This window comes from Eurosta solidaginis, chromosome 5 (assembly GCF_040869045.1).
Source record: "Eurosta solidaginis isolate ZX-2024a chromosome 5, ASM4086904v1, whole genome shotgun sequence".
In the NCBI taxonomy this organism is placed as follows: Eukaryota; Metazoa; Arthropoda; class Insecta; order Diptera; family Tephritidae; genus Eurosta; species Eurosta solidaginis.
The window spans coordinates 252,795,987-252,814,293 of record NC_090323.1 but is presented as its reverse complement, the minus strand read 5'-3'; the positions used below and the strand labels follow the sequence as shown (position 1 = coordinate 252,814,293).

General features: G+C 32.8%; 1 protein-coding gene across 1 annotated transcript in view; it reads right to left on the bottom strand.

Moving 5' to 3' along the window:
- Positions 1-17,705, bottom strand: part of LOC137234060 (protein rhomboid-like) — a 114,858-nt gene extending 97,153 nt beyond the window's left edge. The window contains exon 1 of the mRNA XM_067757734.1: positions 17,388-17,705. The gene's annotated coding sequence lies outside the window, so the exon portion shown is untranslated. The remainder of the gene's footprint in view (positions 1-17,387) is intronic.
- Positions 17,706-18,307: the final 602 nt, after the last annotated feature.

Genomic DNA, 18,307 nt, shown 5'->3' with positions numbered 1-18,307 from the left:
AAATATTGCTTTCTATTTTTTAGTCCATTTATATAAAGGTAGTCCTTAAAATTTTTTTATCATCTTTTTATTATTATTATTTTTTTTTTTTAGTACAAATGTTTGAATGTGTAGATGTAGGTTTGTTTGTATTTGTCACTCAACCACACCAGAATGGCTAGACGGATTTTATTGAAATTGGGCACCAATAGTCTGGAGGAGTCTAGTGGAAAATGGAAGGATGCACTGGTTAAGTTTATCGCAAAAAGAGGAAGGAGACCAATGCCTCCTGGGAACAGTATCCCTTAATTACTTTTTAATCGGTATAACTCTAAGGCCACTTGTAGCACGGCAAGTTATTTTTTTTTAACTCAGAGTTAATATAAAAAGTTTGTCGAAAATATATGAGTTTAACCCCTCACGTCAAGTTAACTCTGAGTTATACAGATAATTGAGATACTTTTCGATCATTTTGCGACTGTTTAAAGCAGAGCCGGCCACACAAATACTAAAACAATTGCATAAGTGTGTGTAAAAATTGAGTGACAACTCCCCATAGTGTGCTAAAAGAAAATGTGGACAGTGAAGTTCGAAATTAAAAAGGACTCTGTTTATTTGATTGCAAGCTAATCCTAACAATACTTACTTATATTCATATAACTAAGAACGCGGAGGTCGAGCTAGCCAGATACAAATTTTTTATAAAAGAAGGTATGGTGTTTCTTCAATGCAAAATTTACTTAAAAAATCACTTTTTCATCAAGAAAGAACTATAAAACAAAGTAAGTGTAAAGATAGAAATATATATTTTCAAAACATAAAGTTATTCAATAAAAAACATTTATGAAAATTAATAAAACTAAGTGGAACGCATAAAAATATATTTATATTAAATTGCCAATATTTATTAATAATTAATTAATTATTACTAATTATTAATAATTAATATTTAAATTGTCAATATTAATATGTATGTTCAAAGGAACTTAATAATACTAACTAAAACGTATTAAAAGTCACTTTAACATTGCAGCATATTGTTTTTATTATGTGCCCAAAACGTAGCATGGACTTTTCCTTTTGCATTCACTGTTGATTTTAGTGAGTGACCAGCGAAAGCAAACGATCGTGATCGCACATCGTTAGTGTCTGTGTGAAAATACGAACTCAAATTGCACAGTGTGCAACTTTTGGCCGGCTCTGGTTTAAAGTTTATTGCCGCCTTCGGATTCACTTTGGTAGAGTTTCGAAATTGTTTTCGAGATTATTGCGAAACTATTTGGGAATCATTTCGGAATCAGGACGGAGTAGTTTTAGGTCGTTTTGAGGCAATTTTTGGATTACAGAACAGTTTCAAGATAATTTTTGTTTTTAATTCGGGCGATTCGGGACTATTTTATAACCCATTCCGGATAATTTCAAGATCATTTTAAAGTTGTTGCAACTATTTAGAGATTATTTCGAGGCTATACCTGAATCATTTTCGGAATGCTTTCGGATAATTTCGGGACGACTTGGTCGTTTATTATGGATATAATTTCATGATTGTTTTCATTATCTACTCGGGTCTATTTCGGAATAGCTTTCGAGATCGACTCGCGATCATTTATTGATTATTTCGAGGTTATTTCCGACAAATTTCGTATTATTTTTGGTCTTTTCGGGACTTCTTCGGAATTATTTTGAGACTATTTTCGAATCAATTTGTGATAATATCAAGTCTATCATCGGATCATTCGAGACTATTTAGGTATAACTTCCGAAAATATTTGGAGACTATTCTAGGAATCACTAGCGAGTTATATCGGAACTGTTTTCGGCATACATTCGTTTCATTTCAGAAATATTCCACGGATATTTTCAATTATGATTGACTTCTGGTTTACTTTCGGAATAGTTTTGGGTCTGTTTTAAGGTTTCTAAGCTGTTTTAGGAAAATTTTTTGAAACTGTTTTAGAATTGCTTACGGATTGTTTGCGAATAATTTTTCGTCTCTTCAGGACCTATCCGAATAATTTCACTATTATTTTTGGTTCGTTTTAAGTCTTTTCGGGACTTATTCGTAGTCATCTTGCGACTATTTCCCGATCAATTTGCGAATATTTCGGGTCTGTCAGCGGATCATCCTAGACTATAACAGTACAATTTCGAAACTATTTTGGGATAATTTGGGGAGCCATAACGGTCAATCAGTGAATCATACCGCAACTGTTTTCGGCATAATTGCGGACTGGTTTCGAAATTGTTTTAAAAACCACATCAATACTGTTTCAAAAACATTTCGGAATGGTTCTCGGTCTGTATCTGGATGAATCAGGGAACGTTTTCGGATCGTTCTAATTGAACTTTAGAATTATCTCTGGACTTTTTTCGGGATAACTTTGGATTTTTGTTTTTAGGTTCATGTCAGAACTTTTTCGACATTATTTTGGAATTGTTTACGAGATATTTTCTAGGCAATTTTAATACAATAAAAGTATCATTTTGGAGCGCTCTGTGTAACATTTGTGAACGTTCTTCAGTAAATCGAGTTAAATAACAAAAGATATTACAATTCGCAAACAATGGAAATCATTGAAAGCCTATTCATTCAGCACATTTCAAAATCACTACCCACCAACAACAACAAACACATATATGTGTACATACGGATTAAATGATATCAGACATACCTGATTTTATGAATGAATTTCAAAATTGAATGCAATTTCTCTCACGTTCTCTCGTTGGTCCAATGATGCTGACGGCGCCAACGATTATTTAAGCAAATTTTTATTAATATGATGAATCATTAAAGAAGGTTAGTATATGTAGATATTGAATAAGATAATATTGAATGAGATAATGATGATGATCGTGAGTAAGGTGTAACAATAGCCAAAAAAGCGAAATACCTAAAATCAAAGGTCAGCGAACGGTAAGTAGAGAATAACCAGAAATATATAATATATATGAACATAAATGTATATGAATATCAACACAAAACCTGTTCAGCGATGACGTTCCAGCGTATTAGTAATCATTTAAAAACAATAAGCAAAACAAAAGAGCGTGTGAACACTTTCACAGTTCGAACACCTTGGCATAATTAGTGCAAATATTACACAAACATAAATATGGATGTAGTACGTAAGCAAATATTTGCAATAAAAAATGTACATGAGTTTGTTTGTAATATAGTTTTGATAAATGAGAACAAGACAATAACAAATAGACAATCGTTTACTAAATACAGCCAAATAAATAAAAACTGCTGTGTCGATGGCATTGCGGATGACGTTAAGCAGATATGACGGCGCGTTGAAAACCCCAACTCGAAAAGTGTGTGCATTGACTCAGCTTCGCTTGGAATTTGCAAATGGACATAGAAATATCGATTACTCAGCAAGTGTATCGGGACCAGATATGTAAGAAGCTTTACATGTCAACGTAACCCATGGGTTTTGCACTGGCAAAATTGCTCAAATTTGGTCAAACTTTTTGTACCTACTTGAAAGAGGTTTCTGAGATTTTTTTGTTAAAATTTTTTACCAGCCGCTAATACCGCCAAATAGAAAAACATAATAAACCGCTATACAAAGTATTTGCGAAATCTGTACATATAATTTGAAAACAAGTGCTTTCAATGCCAGAGATTAAGGACTTTTGAACTGCCTTCACCGTAGCTGCAACCATAACCGTAGCAACAATCTTAACAATGATCTTAGCCGTAACCATAAACCCAGCCAGTAATGCCATAAACACAAACATAAGCATAATATTTCCATAACTATAACCATATCCACAACCGTAACCGTAACCAACCATACCCGTTAATAAAAGCATATCCATAAACTTAACCATAAACAGAACCAAAATTAAAATCAAAACTCTTAAAATAATCATAACCATCGCCGCAGACAAAACCATAAACCTTGCCATTACCTTAACTATAATCAAAATCACTTCTTCATAACACTATCCATAACCATAAATCTAAAAACAACAAATGACGTAATCATAGCCATAAGCATAACCATAACAGTTACCATAATCAACTTACACCCTTCCCATAATTATAGCCATATTAGTCACCGAAGCCGTCATCGTAACCCTAACCGCAGCCGTAAACCTAAACAGACGTCATGTTCACATCCTAAAGTCCAAATCGTGGTAACCCTACCTATCAATGTACTTGTAACTCGAACGGTAACCGTAGTTGTTTCCGTAAAAAGAATCGAAGGTACAATTCTTCGATTTTTATGCAATACCGTTCACATCTTCCTCTCAGTTTTCGCCTTCTCTGTAGAATATTCACCATCATCAACATTGCAAGGGGACTCCAATAATTCCTCTCAACTCATTGCAATCTGCTCATCCTCTGCATCTTAATACGTGTGTTGGTGGGAATGCTTTCTGGGGTGGAACGTCTTCATTTTCCAGATATAGCCCAGCCAGCGAAGTAATTACTCATATCTAGGTCAACTTCATAGAAGGACCATAAGAAAGAATAATTTTCTCTTAAACACTTCATGGGACAGCATAAATGATTCCAAGCCATACATAAAGAAGCAGATTATGTATGACACCGTAACACTTTCCCTGGCAGTTGCTCATATTCACAGTCATCACTACGTAATACAGAAAATTTTATAATGGAATTCACTTTTACTCACTGAAGTTAATGAATGGTCTTATATGGAATTTTGGTTCACACCGGAAACATGACTAGTTGCCTTGTACATAATTTGCCCCTTATACAGGTGTGATGGAGATTTATAGAGCGTGATTTTAGGGATTTACTTTTACTTTACTTTCTCAGTCCAAGGTAATATCTGTCAATGTCTCGACTCTACCATTTCGGTCTATACCTGCTATTGGCATTGTCTTAAAGAAACTGACTGAGAACGTGAACCCTTATTTGGGGTAGATCCTTCTCAATCGTTACTAATTGCTCTATGTTATTTATCTTAGATAAAGCTGAACACATGGAGCATAAACATGGTGCTCAGTTAACATTTTACGGTTCAGAGCTTTTTGGGAAGCTCATGATACTTTGAGGAGCTATGAAACTATAGAACCTAACTCATTAGTTTTGGCGGAGGCGACCTCTAACTCTGCACTCTCTTCCTGGGTATAATTGCTCTCTTTTCACAAAAACAATCCTACATAGATTATTTATCTGTTCGAAACATTAACTTATTTATAAAATCTTCCACAAACAGTAATAGACTGAGAGACATGTCTTACTCAGGGGCAAATTATGTATAACGCAGCGCAAAGAAGAAAATTGTTCTGATGTGAATCAAAGTTCGTATCTATAATATAACTTCAGCAAGTGGAATTACTCAAAAAGCAGTTCAGGTAGTAATTTAATTTCATTCAAAATCACAATTTTTTAATAAATCATTCCAAGCGTAAATTTTGGGACGCCGTATTTATTTACACTAAATGAACAAACATACATAAGTACTTAAGCATGCTCATTTTATTGTTATATGTATACTTAAGAAAAAAACAAAAATAACATTCGATAGTGTCTTCAAAATATTTAAGCAAAAATCCACAAAAAAAAAAGGAAATATGTTTTGCATGGAACTAAATCGTCTTAGCTTTGTTAACTGTTTTCCATCTGCTACATACGTTCATATATTTGTGTATATGCTATATATGTTTTTATTATATATACCGCAAATATAAAATTGTTGTTATTATTATTGCACATGCTTCATGTAGATAACTCCCTTACATACTATGAATATTTTTTATTGTTTTCACAAACATAAAGTAAACTCATTTAACCTACAAAATTAAGAGCACCTCACATTAAAAAATATTTTTATAGCTGATGTTGTTGCTTTTTGTAGTCATTTGTGTAGTCATTCTTGGATTTTACTCGCATTGTGTTTATATTATAGGAAGGTATGTATTAAGTTGAGGGGTAAGCAAGTAACAGCATGGGAAGTTACTCGTACGCCCAACGTAACACCAACAATAAAACATGCCGACTTGAGAAAGAAAAATGCACACACGAGTGAGTAAATGAATTTACATTATGTGCAAATAAATATATTTAAGTATTATATCTATTCGTATGGGTAATTCCACGACAAATCGAACGGTAATCTACTTGTAGTTAGTAGTTAAACGGAGTTTTGTAAAGCACGAAATAATTATCAAATGAATTTTTGGTGTATAAAAATTTTGCTCACGGATTGGCGGAATGCGTAAGCGTAAGTGCAGTCACTACACTGTAGTGTAAAGTGGAAGCAATGTAAGTGGTAGATATGAGCGAACTCAGGCAGCTTATCGAGGCAAGGGAGGGAAAGAAAGGAAAGGTAAGTAAAGGAAAGGAAAGGTAAGTAAAGGGAAGGAAAATAAAAGAAAAGAAAAGAAAAGAAAAGAAAAGAAAAGAAAAGAAAAGAAAAGAAAAGAAAAGAAAAGAAAAGAAAACAAAAGAAAAGAAAAGAAAAGAAAAGAAAAGAAAAGGAATGAAAGGAGATTTAAAAGAGTTAGGGAATTACAAAGAAAGGAGAAGAAAAGAAAGGTAAGGAAAGGAAAGGGAAAAAGGAAGGGAAAGAAATGAAAGGAAAGGAATAAATGGAAAAGTTTTCTAATTGTATGTTATCGATATAATAAAGACAACTTATCTACGAATTATAAATTTTCTATCGATAAGAAAAGTTGTCGAAGAGTTATCGATTTGATATCAAAAAACAACGATTCACTTTAGTAAAGTAAGCGATTATTTATCAAAAAGTTATCGGTTTGTTACCGGAGTGGAACTAATTTGCTATCGAAAATTTTCGATTTGTAATGAAAAATGTTGCGATTTGTTATCCAATAGTATTACCAAATTTTTATCGGCGTGTTATCTAATTACAATCAATTTGTAATCGAAACACGATAGATTTACTATCAAAAGGTTATCGATTCGTTACCGAAACGTTATCGATTTATCTTCGGAATGTTACCAAATTGTTATCTTAAATGTATCGATGTGTTATCGATATAGTACCGATTTGTTATAAAAAACATATCGATTTGTTATCGAAAATTTAGCGAAATGTTTTTATATCGATTTCTTAACTGGGCGTTAACAATTTATTATCGGCATGTTATCAATTTGTAAATGACGACTCATCGGTTTGTTGTGAAACAGGAACCAATAAAACTTCAATATTAAATCGATGACGCATCTGTGGCCCGTCGATAACAATCTTGGTTTAATTGATTACTCGAAGATACAAACAAAGTTTTTCTTATAAAGTCCCAAACTATTGTTTTCTGGTAAAGTTGTTGCGGTTTTACTTCAATACCTGTGCGATCTCTAGTGAATTTAAAAACTTTACTGTTATAGACGCACAAATGTATGTTTACACATCGAAATTCACGAGTACTTATTTCTTATGCCTTTTTTTCTAAAACAAAAATTATATTTAAAACTGGTTATAGAAAACACTGCAGTTGATTTTTGCTTTAACAGAAGCTAATCACGATGATTTTCAATTTTGAAATTGATTGATGCTCAAAGAAAACTTGGCTAACTTTTTCTGCCCATTTACTCTAACAAAATTTTCTTTAAATGAGTTTTTCATATGCGGAGTTTTCTAAATTTATCGGCCTTTGCGTACTAAATTTCAAATTTCTAGCTCGCCGGGAAGTAACATAAAAATCAATGGCAGGTATCTCAGTTGGGAACGAATTTCCTAAATATTTCGTATGTTGGCTTATTCCAAAATAGTAGGGATATTTTTGAACTACGTTGCTAGATTTTGCGAAACTACGTCTCTAGATACGGAACTACGTTTCAAAATTCTTTTTGGACTATGTTTCTTGATTGTTTTGAACTTTTTCTGCTTTTTTTGAACTACGTTTCTAGATTATTTTGGACTATATTGCTAGACAGGTTTGAACTTCGTTTCGGTTTTATTTTGGACGAGGTTCCTAACTTGTTTCAAATAACGTTTCTGTATTGTTCTGAATTACGTTTATAAATTGCTTTGAACTACGTTTCTGTGTAGTTTTCTGAGCCACAGTTCTAAATTGTTTTGAGCTCGTTTCGAGATTTATCTGAACTAAGTTCCCCACTGTTGTGAACTGCATTTCTAGTTGGTTTTGAAATACGTTTTCAGTTACCAGTGCGCTCATTAGTAGCGACGACGGTTTCATTAGCAATAATGATTATGTTCAGACTGCTTTTATTATCAGCGTAACTAATCTTTGGCATTATTGTACTGTTACATTTCCATCCATTTATTTATTTATTTTTTTTTTTTTCTGTAATCTAATTTTAGTATTAGTTTCCTAGTAATACCTATTAACCACTGTTTTTGCAAGCCTTTCCAGCTTCTGGTAGCAGCAGCAATAGTAGATTTGAGATGGAACGACCCATATGTGTATTTCTTCAGCAATAATTTATAGTCATACAAAACAAAAATATTCACTTGCCAATGCACAGCATACATACTAACCTGGGTCGATTTGTATGGACGAAAGTTAACCGATATCGCACCATCGATTTTTCGATAGGATTTTCAAAAACTGTTATCGCCAACGTTTTGACAACAGTTTTAAAAAAAAAAAATATTGTTTGCATTTTGGGGAGTGTTTGGTCGAAAAATTTACCCTTTCGCCATTTCTTTTTTCTCAGGCTCGAAAATTATTTTTTGGGTATGCGTAGTGGAACTTTTTTTCCTGAGCCCAAATCCTAGCGAAAAATCGATGGCGCGATATCGGTTAATAAATCGCTCCAGTCTAATACATACACATAAAAACCTATGTACTCTTACACACCTCAAGGATGATGAAGAAACTGCCTTCTTGTGGGGAGCAGTGGAGCGTAGCCAGTCTGCAAAATATTCGTATCAAAATAAATTGTTTGTTTGTAGCAACAATCAAGACAACAACAAACAGTAAGTACCTACTGACAACATAAAAACTCATTGACAGGAAGGCAGAAGACGTATGTATGTATATGCAGCCTTACTTTGAAAGTGGCTGACAAGATGAGACATGAACGCACCAGTCGGACGAGCTGTATAGATGGCAATAATAAAACAATAAAAGGCTCAAAACAATAAAAGAAAAACACACAGTAAAAATATCATTCAAAGAGCTAAGCATATTCATTCATAAAACGAAAGATGAAACTCTCAAGAACAAAAATGATATGTATTACAACGCCAATGGTTTCTGAGCTATGTACATACATATACAGACCAATTCTAAATATTTTCGCGGAGTTTTGTTCTCGCGGATTTTTTTATTCCCGCGGAAAAATTCCCCCAATTCTTTTCTCCTAGGTAGAAGAATAATTGGGGAATAGGAATTTAGAATTTTCGAAATCAGCTGTTTTGTCAATTGAAATTTCGTTGCGCATTTCTTATTTTGTTTAAAAAATTTTAAAGTTTAATTATTGTTGCCAATTTGTTTGAAATTAAGAAATAAGGTATAAACAATGCACATTATTGCATTTCATGTGGTATTCACTGAAATGAGTAATGAATTGGTGCCACAGCAAAATCAACAGAGGAGCATAAGAAGAAGACCGGCGGAAAACACAAATCCGCCGGAGTTGCCTGCATTCATTCTGCAAACCAATTTTCTGGCGGCCAAGTCGAGTTGAGTTCGCCTTTCGCCATATGCCAAAATCTATTTAAGCCTTCTTAAAAAATCCTTGCGCAATTTCTAGATGGCTGCATCAAATATGCGAAGAGCTCTTCCGTTGCTTATGATATATTTTTCGACTTAAAGAATATTGTGGTTGTTGTTGTATTAACAGTGAGAATATTGTGGTAGAATGTAAATACATATTTTAGCACAAATTTGTACAAATAAGTGTTCTTTCTTAAAATAACCAATTTCCTTTAACTATTTTGATTCATTCCCTTTAATTTAACTGGTGAAAAAACTCCTATGAAATGGCAGAGAAATCTCCCTCTCTCTCACATCCATAATACCTCCCATAACCGGTTTCCGCTTTTTCGAGCATTGTTCAGAACAGGAGGAAAGGGAGAAGTGAAAAAACTCACAAGGAATTTTTATTTAGAATACAAGGAATGGGAGAAGTGAAAAAACTCGCACGGAATTTTCGTTTAGAATTGGGCTGATATAAATAATTATACAGAAGTTAAGAAACTCACAAAATAATTTGGGAAAATACCCACCGAAAGCGATTGTATCCACATATCAATGAATATGGGGATAAGTAACACCATTGTCCATGCGTTACAGACCACCTTTACCCATTGGTGACGGACTTCGGTCAAACTTTGAAGGGGATGCAGTTGTATAGTATCTTTTCGAAAATTTCAATACGGGATTATTTTAGAATGATTCCAAGACTATTTCGAAACCATTTTAGTACTTATATAGGATCACTTCGGGACTGTTTTCGGAACCATTTCAAGAATTTTTAGGGATTAATTTGGAATAATTTCAGGATCACTTCAGGTTAATTTTGGGAATTATTTCGGGACAACTTCTTGATCGATTAGAGACTATTTCAAAATAATTTCGAGACAGTTACGGGCTCATTTCAGTATCTCTTCAGATTTATTTTCGGAATTATTTCCAAACTATTTCGAAATCAACTTGGAATAAATTTAGGCTCATTTGGAGACTATGTAAGGTATCATTTGAAGTGATCTTGTAACTGTCCCGAAATGAACTCGAAATAATCTCGTCACTCTGATCATATTTTTGTATTCATTGATAGGTCTCGGGAATTCGACTATACTTAGTATACCATTGCATGCCAATGAAATGTATAAGAATATTACCATAGCTTTGCTGACATAGCGGGTAGTTTGACTTAGCAAACCGATGTAATCATGTTTCCATATAAGATTTCACTTTTAAATCGATTAAATTTAAGACGGATGAATCGACCTCTTCCAGTTAGATTTTAAGTTCCGATTCGAGATTTAGTCAAAATAATCGCGAAACGATCTTAGGTGTACCTTAATATATGCACTTTTGCTTTTAAATCTCACAGAAAAATATTTTGAAAAAAGGCTGTCACAAAGATTAAATTTATAAATGACAAAATCAATATTCAATGAAATTCTTAGTTAGGAAGAGATTTTAGATATTTTCAAGTTAATCATTTAAGCCATAGAGCTTGAATTTTCTTAAGAGTGGCATAACATAACATACGATAACATATATACTATAACATAATATAGCAAAACGAATTACAACATGCCGTATCATTACAGAGAGCATTACATAACATAACATAAAATAACGCAAAATGTGAAAACATAACATTACATAACAAAATATAAAATACCGTAACATAACATAGAGCTTAATAGACCCTTAAATCAATAACAGCAAAATATAACGAAATATAAATTGAAATAAAATAAAATAAAATAAGGTACAACAAACTAAAATAAATTAAAAAAAAAAGAAAAAATAGTAAAATAAAATTAATGATTACAAAATAAATTTCTAAAAAAACAAAAAAAAATTAAATAAAAACAAAATAAAATCAAATAAAAAACCATAAAATTCATTAAAAACAAGAAAATAAAATAAAATTAATGATTATAAATATATAAAAAATTACTACAAAAATAAAATAAAATAAAATATTGTAAAACAAGTAAAATAAAATACATGAATCTATCTGACGAGATCGATTTTTTTCAGTTTCTTCCTGCATCGATCGTTTTTATTGCGTTTCTAGCCGATTTAAACATATTTTTTTTTTTTTTCACCGTATCAATGTTCAGTTGTGTGTGTTTGAAAACTCACATTGTCAAATTGCTTTCGCTCTTTAACACTACGAATTTTCCGAGGTTAGTTACATTCCAACGTAGGACCATTCATATTATATACATATATTTATCATATCTTCATATCGACATTTATAAACGAAGGTAAACCTATATAAATACGTGTGCATATGTACATATATATCTCATTCTAAACGTGATCTCTGAGTGTTCCTTGTATGATGGTGTAAAGGGCCCATTACTGATACTTAGCATAGACTTGACTTGAGAACTGTCACTTACAGTTCTGTTAAATGAATATTGCAGTTACTGATTACTCAAAACTTAACAACACTTAACTTGACTTAGAATCTGTTGCATTTGGTTTTTTTGTAGGTTGGAAGTCACGTTTACATTTTGAGATGCAATTTGTTTGTTTCCATTTCATTTTGACATTTTGTCATACAAATTGACATTTATTTATTATGATAACCAGATTGTATGCGCTAAGTGGAGTATAATCGTGGCTAAGTTGCCAACTTTACGCCAAGTCAAGTCAAGTCTATGCCAAGTATCCGTAATGGGCCCTTAAGAATCATGGCTTCACATAAAGTAATATGAATATCTGAAAGTATTCACATCAATAAAAATAAAGCAAATATGTAAATTTATTGCTAAAAGTGTAAATTCATACATAGTAACCCTGATTAGAGCATATCGATTTTGCATTATTATATTATATGTTGTATAAGACAATCTAGCTGAGTTGTCTGATATTAAGAAGGGTGTTAAATTAAAACTGTTCGGCAAGTAGTATAACCGATTAGAACATCCTTCTGTAACTAAAAAATATATATTTCAACTGAATACTAGTTTATTAACATGAATACAGGCCTCACTACTGTAAATAACTGTAAAAGTTTGTTCACTGCTTCATGAACATCATAGCTACACACACATCTAAATTATAAAAGGAAATAAAAATAATAGCAAACAAAATACAACTCATAAATATTTTCATGATTTTGGCAACTTTGCCAAAATGACGTTGCAACCAATAGATACAAATTGTTTTTGTTGGCCTAAAAGACCCCAACCGTAGCCATTGCCAATAGCAAAAGTGCACCGAAAATATGTGTAGACCGAATTTTGTAAACCAAATACTTTGACTAACTCATTTCAACATTCGAACTAGAAAATATTTTTAACGAATAACAAATACCAAAAAAACAAAAACAAATACTCTAAAAATAAACAAGGTGGTTTTTTCTATACGCAAATACCTAATGTGCGCCATGATATATATTATATTGTGTATCTTTTTTGACCATTTGTCATTCTGCATCTATCAGATATCACGCGATTTTGTTAACAGATGTTTGTTAGTGCCAGTTGGGTGGGCGTGCACTTATGCGGCCGCTGAGGTGAGTATAGTGTGCTTGACCACCATACCAAAAGTCTCAGATGCATATCAAGGTGCAAATGACATCAAATATGAAAATACTACAGAAATCAGATTGAGTAAAATTTAACTGGCTTCACAGATCATCAGTTTCTAATCAAATCTTTTTTTTTCATATTTCCATAATTTTTTAATTTAGTAATTGTTCTTGTTTTATCTCATCTTATTTTGATTTATTTTATTTTATTTTCCTTTTGTTATACTCAGTTGAGCAGAGCTCACAGAGTATATTAAGTTTGATTGGATAACGGTTGGTTTTACAGGTATAAAGGAATCGAGATAGATATAGACTTCCATATATCAAAATCATCAGGATGGAAAAAAATTTGATTGAGCCATGTCCGTCCGTCCATCCGTTAACACGATAACTTGAGTAAATTTTGAAGTATCTTGATGAAATTTGGTATGTAGGTTCCTGAGCACTCATCTCAGAACGCTCAGATGCGATAATTCATTACCAAAGACAGATAAAGCTATGATACTTGGTAGGTGAGTTGAACTTATGATGCAGAATAGAAAATTAGTAAAATTTTGGACAATGGGCGTGGCAACGCCCACTTTTAAAAGAAGGTAATTTAAAATTTTTGCAAGCTGTAATTTGGCAGTCGTTGAAGATATCATGACGAAATTTGGCAGGAAAGTTACTCCTATTACTATATGTACGCTTAATAAAAATTAGCAAAAACGGCGAAGGACCACGACCACTTTTAAAAAAAATTTTTTTTTAAAGTAAAATTTTAACAAAAAATTTAATATCTTTACAGTATATAAGTAAATTATGCTAACATTCAACTCCAGTAATGATATGGTGCAACAAAATACAAAAAATAAAGAAAATTTCAAAATGGGCGTGGCTCCGCCCTTCTTCATTTAATTTGTCTAGGATACTTTTAATGCCATAAGTCGAACAAAAATTTACCAATCCTTTTGAAATTTGGTAGGGGCATAGATTTATGACGTTAACTGTTTTCTGTGAAAATGGGCGAAATCGGTTGAAGCCACGCCCAGTTTTTATACACAGTCGTCCGTCAGTCCTTCCGCATGGCCGTTAACACGATAACTTGAGCAAAAATCGATATATCTCTACTGAACTTAGTTCACGTACTTATCTGAACTCACTTTATATTGGTATAAAAAATGAACGAAATCCGACTATGACCACGCCCACTTTTTCGATATCGAAAATTACGAAAAAAGAAAAAAATTCCATAATTCTATACCAAATACGAAAAAAGGGATGAAACATGGTAATTGGATTGGTTATTGACGCGAAATATAACTTTAGAAAAAACTTTGTAAAATGGTTGTGACACCTACCATATTAAGTAGAAGAAAATGAAAAAGTTCTGCAGGGCGAAATAAAAAACCCTTGAAATCTTGGCAGGTATTACAGATATAAATAAATTAGCGGTATCAAACAGATGATGTTCTGGGTCACCCTGGTCCACATTTTGGTTGATATCTGGAAAACGCCTTCACATATACAACTACCACCACTCCCTTTTAAAACTCTCATTAATACCTTTAATTTGATACCAATTTCGTACAAACACATTCTAGAGTCACCCCTGGTCCACCTTTATGGCGATATCTCCCAAAGGCGTCCACCTATAGAACTAATCCCCACGCCCTTTTAAAATACTCATTAACACCTTTCATGTGATACCCATATCGTACAAACATATTCTAGGGTCACCCCTGGTCCACCTTTATGGCGATATCTCGAAACGGCGTCCACCTATGGAACTAAGGATAAGTCCCTTTTAAAATACTCTTTAACACCTTTCATTTGATACCCATATCGTACAAACATATTCTAGGGTCACCCCTGGTCCACCTTTATGGAGATATCTTGAAACGGCGTCCGCCTATGGAACTAAGGATTACTCCTTTTTAAAAGACTCATTAACACCTTTCATTTGATACCCATATCGTACAAACAAATTCTAGAGTCAACCCTGATCCACCTTTATGGCGATATCCCTAAATGGCGTCCACCTATAGAACTATGGCCCACTCCCTCATAAAATACTTTTTAATGCCTTTCATTTGATACACATGTATACAAACACATTCCAGGGTTTCCCTCGTTTCATTTTCCTACATGGTTATTTTCCCTTATGTTGTCACCATAGCTCTCAACTGTGTATGTAATGTTCGGTTACATCCGAACTTAACCTTCCTTACTTGTTTTATTCTATTTTTGTTTCATTTTAAATAATTTTATTTTTTAATTCTATTTTATTTTCTCTCATTTTACTTAATTAAATTTTTTAATTTTTTTTTTTTATTTTATATATAATTTTTATTTCACACTTTTATTTCATTTTATATAACTTCAATTTATTTTAATTAATTTTATTTATTTTATTCTATATAATTTCTGTATTATTATATTGTGCTATGTTATGTTATGTCATGTTGTGCTGGGTTATGCTTTGTTCTGTTATAGTATGTCATATTTTGTTTTGTTTTGGTTTGTAATACTATATTATATTATACTACGTAATGTTAAGCTGTGCTATGTTATTTTTTACCATTTATGTTAGATTATTTTATACCTAGCTGTACTTTTGTATACTGGTATACAATATATATACTGGTATCGAGACAGATATACATATATTAAAACCTACTCAGCATTTAGGTGAATAAATGTTGAATTTCCCTACATATCAATACAATTTGATCACTCTTTCTGACTCAATAATGAGTTATCATACAATTGAACAAAAGAAATAATCAAATATGAATACTTTTGATTATTAAAAACTAAATATAGCTTTTCAATCACATTTTGGAATCATATTTGAATCAAATGTGTTTACTTTAGGTGATGAAAAATTTTAACAATTTTTCAATCAGCTTTCTGAATCTTTTCTGACAATCTTTGTTGACTGAATAATGAATTTTATACTTGTTAAAATTTTACTTTTGATTGAAGATCTTACTTTTTCACACACACACATTTTTTGTCAATCATGAAGTTCAGAAAAAAATGTATTAAAATTTTATTCTTCATGATATTTGGACGCAGAATAGATTCGTATTGGAAATGAGCGAAATCGGACTATAACCACGCCCACTTTTTCGATATTGAAAATTTAGAAAAATGGAAAAAATTAGATAATTCAAAAACGAATACCACCAAGCTAATGAAATTTGGTAGGTAGATTAGTTTTATGACGCAATATATAAATTCTGAAAAATTTTGGACATGGGCGTGGCAGCACCCACATTTAGAAGAAGCAAATCTGGAAGTTTAACAAGACGTAAATCAAAAGCCGGTAAAGATACAAAATAGAAATTTGGAAGAGATACTATCCTTGCCTTAGTGAAGATAATCCAAATCGGTTAAAGACCGCGCCCACTTTTCCTAGAGGCCTAAACTTAACAAAGTTTGCAATAACTCTATAATATTTAACTGCATTTGACAGATATTTTACCTCAGTAGTGGTATGCTTGAGCTAAGAAGAACAAAACTTATTCAAATTGACCTGTTACTCTTTGCAAAATACTTTTAATGCCATAAGTCGAACAATAATCTCTCAATCCGAACGAAATTTGGCATAAACATTTTTTTCATAGCTACAACTGCATTGTTATCCGCTCAAGTTCATTAGTGGTAGGCTCTGTATACTTTTTGCTTCTTTTGAACGACACAAAACAAGACGACATTAACCACACAAAACAAACAACAATAGCGTTTCAAGTGCACAGCTGGGTATTTAATGTTCGGTTTCACCCGAACTTAAAGTTTCTTCCTTATTTGTTCTGATTTTTTTGGAATGTAATACAACTGGCTCTTCCGTCACCTATCTCGCATACCTACACAAACACATTTATAAATATGTATCTCATCTTGACGCGATTCTTGGCATTTCCTCACTTTATCCGCACAAAACATTGCATTGCAATTACGCATATCAAGTGCCAAAGGCCGAAATATGTACCATTGTATCTCTTAATGCATTCAACCAGGCACAACTTGGCTCAGTAGCCTTCACAAGGTGCAAACAATCATATCTATTTATGTGCATATTTAGTTACAAAGCAAAAATTACGATATGTTTGTGTCACAGCTGTTCAACTCGACCGGTGGATGCACGCGTTAAATAATTTGTTTACATGCATACATATATACATACATATGAACGTTGAAGGTATGTTACGTCACTACCTGCCAATGTCCAAATTGAAAGCTGCGTTCACTATTGCTACTTTGGTGCATGTACACTCACCTGAGCTGGGCTTCTGAGTACAAGGCCGCCGAGACCGGTTGGCGTCAGCTTATAATAAACTCTTATTTTCTCATTTACCAAAAACTTTTGGAATGTCGACAAAACGTTTGTTACAATTTTCAAATTTCTCGCTCTCTGTTCAATAAGTTACAGTCTGGAATTTGGATAGGTCAATAGTTTAGTTATGATCGCTCGTAGTAAGGTTTTTCTGGTTTTTTTTGAACATTTTTCATCACGTACACATTGCAATTCTCCGTCTGCCTCATACACATTAAATCAACTTTTTTTTGCATTGCAAACGCGGACAGACGGACACGCTTTTTCCAAGTACCGTACGCGACTGAGCTCGTCTTTTCCACTAACTGGTAGTTTTGTTACTTTTTCAGGGTTTCCCATTTTGCTCGGGAGGTGGAAACGAATGGTGGTTTCTCAGGTATGTTGCAGCAGCTCGTCTAAACAAAGCCGGTGGCAAGTATAAGTTTTATTTGTTTTTCATTTTCCGGTTTGCATTTTTCATGTTTTTTGTTTGTTTCGTTTTTGCATTGCTTGTTTATTTGTCATTTATCTTTACATACCTACATAACATATATCACGCCAGATTCTAATGGCAAAGTTGCGAGTTGTTCAAATGTGGCAAGTAGCCAATATCTAAAACTTGCCACTAAACATGTTTGAAGCATAAAGGAAAACTTTTCTGCCAAACGCGAAAAGAGCTTTAATAGGTAGTTGGGCTCACAAACACACATCTATTCATGTATGTAACTATTAAGGATGTCTAAACTCGAGTGAAACCAAACGATGCATTCACAGCTGTTGTTTCAATTCACATTACAAATAGCAAAACCTTAATTAATATAGCATAGAAGAAAATAATATAACATAACATAACATAACATAACATGACGTAAAATAACATAACA